This window comes from Leptonychotes weddellii, chromosome 2, assembly GCF_054177405.1.
Source record: "Leptonychotes weddellii isolate Sample4059 chromosome 2, ASM5417740v2, whole genome shotgun sequence".
Lineage (NCBI taxonomy): Eukaryota > Metazoa > Chordata > Mammalia > Carnivora > Phocidae > Leptonychotes > Leptonychotes weddellii.
The window spans coordinates 40802898-40805745 of record NC_138370.1 but is presented as its reverse complement, the minus strand read 5'-3'; positions in this window follow the sequence as shown (position 1 = coordinate 40805745).

Genomic DNA, 2848 nt, shown 5'->3' with positions numbered 1-2848 from the left:
GGGGGGGGGGGGGTCCGGCCGATCACGTGACTCGGAGGTAGCCGAGGCAGACCTCCCAGGTCTGGTTCCCGTCCCCAAATCCCCAAACAGCTGGGGTTTGCGGCAGTAAATGTGGCATAACTGAGGCAGTTCAGTTTGTGACGGGGGGGGGGGCAGTGGGGATAAGGAGGAATGGGCCTTAGAAGTACTGGACGAGGCAGGATGGCCAGGCAGCATCGGGGAGGAATGCAGCAGGTCAGGCAGGTCGGGGGTGATGGCTGCCGGTTTCTGGCTTGCTGAAGTGCAGACACAGCGGAGGGATGAGGGGAGCACTGGGTTCAGTGTCGTGTGGCGGGACCCGGGGTGGACGTATGGAGACGGCCATCAGAGGGCGCTCTAGCTCAGGATCTGGATGGGGAGATGCGGGCGTCGGGAGTCAGGGCTGAGGCGTCTGCTGGGGGCCACTGGAGCCTGAGCTCTCACATGCGGAGTGTCTAGAATGAAAGGAGAGGGCAGGGGCAGAATCTTGGGGAGCACCGACACATTCCGAGGTGGGCCGAGGTTTCCGGGGTAGAGACAACCAGGAGTGAATGCAGAAGCGGAATCAGGGGAAGGTAGTGAGACAAAAAATCATGTTGAAGGTAGAAGGGAGCGAGCAAGTGATGAAAGACCCAGAAAGTCCGGTAACATGAGAATGGTTAAACTCCAGTTTAATCATGGCGCCTGGCAGAGCTTCTCCCAGTATCAGTGAAGACAGAAGAGAAGATGAAAACTCACATGTCAACAACCTGTTGGCAGAAGTTGGGAGGAATGCCCCTAATTCCGAAGCCAGGGGAGTGGGGTTTTTAGCACCCACCCTGACTGCCTCTTGAAACAGCCACCCAAGAGACCTCAAAAGCTAGTTTGTCTCTTCATCTCTCCCCTATCTGTACTGTGAGGACCAGACACTATGAGGGCTCCGGTGTTAGACTTTGGGGTTCATATGAGGTGGCGGTGTTGGTGCTACAAAGTCATAGTCCTGAGTCCCTCTTGCTTTATTTTTTAATTTTTTTTCCCTCCTTGCTTTATTCCCTTTTGCTCTCCGTGAACCTGGTCTCAGCTGTGGGAATTAAAGGAGGAATACCATTCTGCGGGTCCATGGGTGACAGCACAGTGGTGACCGGGGAGCTTATTGAAATTAATATTTGTTGAGTAAATAAATGCATAAAGGAATGAATCAGTACCTAAGGGGGAAGTGAATTTGGGAAACAAAAGTTGAGGTTGTGAGATCCAGCCATTCCCCTCACCTGGAAATCATGACTTTTACTGTTGAGGTTGAGGATCAGGACATTATTTTAACCAAGGGACTTTCCTTACATGTCCTAACCCTCTACTGTTAGGGTTCTTTGAAGTGGCCAGAAATACTGTTTTCTTCTGTCCTTCATCCTGCCATACCCATTCAGTGACTGCACAGCCCAGAAAACTAGCAGGTGGAAAGGAGGGGGGAGGGGTGGCAGCATCATGCGGCCAGGGAGGTGTCTCTACAAAATGTGGGGGGCAGGGGGACCCCTACTAGGGTGCACGCAGGTTTGTAGTTTGTTGTCGCTGTGTTTCTGATTGTATTAGTCCACTCTTTCATAGTCTTAGGAGAGCTGCAGGCCTAGAAGATCCCACCTCCACACAACAGAGCCACCCCACTTTGGTGCCTGCCAGAAGTTGGCAGGTGCTGGGAGCCGGGGCACCAGAATGGCCCTCAGTTGTGCACACACTGTCGCCTGAGCGGACCTTGTGTGGGGTCGAGGGAATCCATGTGTCTAGTTAGATACCACCTTCCTGCGGATGATTAAATTTATTGATTATAAGGGGGTATGAGAAAATACCACAGAACAAAGGAAAAAAGAATCCTCCTGACTCAGTGGGGGCACGTACTCGTTTAAAAGGCCACCTGCAAAATCCAAGAGAAACCTGTGGCATCCTTGACAAGGAGTCTTGTCCAAGGAGGGAGCAGGAGGGGAGCAAGTGACCATGGAGATGGAGAGAGCAGGGTGGGGTGTGGGGGGGGGGCACAGAACTGCAGGAAAACTGAAAAGCTAACTGCAGACTTGCAGCCCAGAGAAGAGACAACAAAGACCAGAGCTGTAACTAAGATGGGTATAACTGAGCAAGGAATGCAGAAGATGGACTTGGAAACGTTGCCAGAAGATAGAGGTGAGGGACTTTTTTTTGGAAAGAGAAAGAAAGGGAGGACAGAAAATAGAAATCCCACTTAAGAATTATAGGAAAAAAATCAGAACCACTGATAACGAAATGACTAGCGTAACTGGAAATTGAAAGTGTGTATCACATTCTGGACAAATTCATGGCAAATACTTTGACTTACAGGATATAAAATCAACTCTTCTAATATCCAGGACTCCAAAAGGAAAACAACACAACAAACACCCAGTTATGTACAAAGGAATTAAAATCAGCCCATGTTACTAAAAGACAATGGGGGCATGTGTATAGAATCTTGAGCAAATTCTGAATTGTCTGAGAATTTTATACCCACACATGTTGCATGAAGGTAAAAAATGACATTTTTAAAAATGTAAGGATTCAGAAAATATACGATCCATAAACCCTGCTTGCTTGATTATATAATTGTGTTGAAGATGGAGTAGGTTGCAAATGTCAAAAATTATTCCTGGAAGAGATAATATATAATGTTAAATGCAATTTAGCAACAATAATCTGATTATATAACTCTAGGTTATATTAACCAAATCCAGAAAATTTGGAGCTAAGAGAAGTAAAGTTTCTTAAAACCCTCACATGAGGAAAAAGAACTGGAAAGAATGGAATTAAAATAATACATTGTTTCATTCTGTGCTTTTGATATTGAAATAAG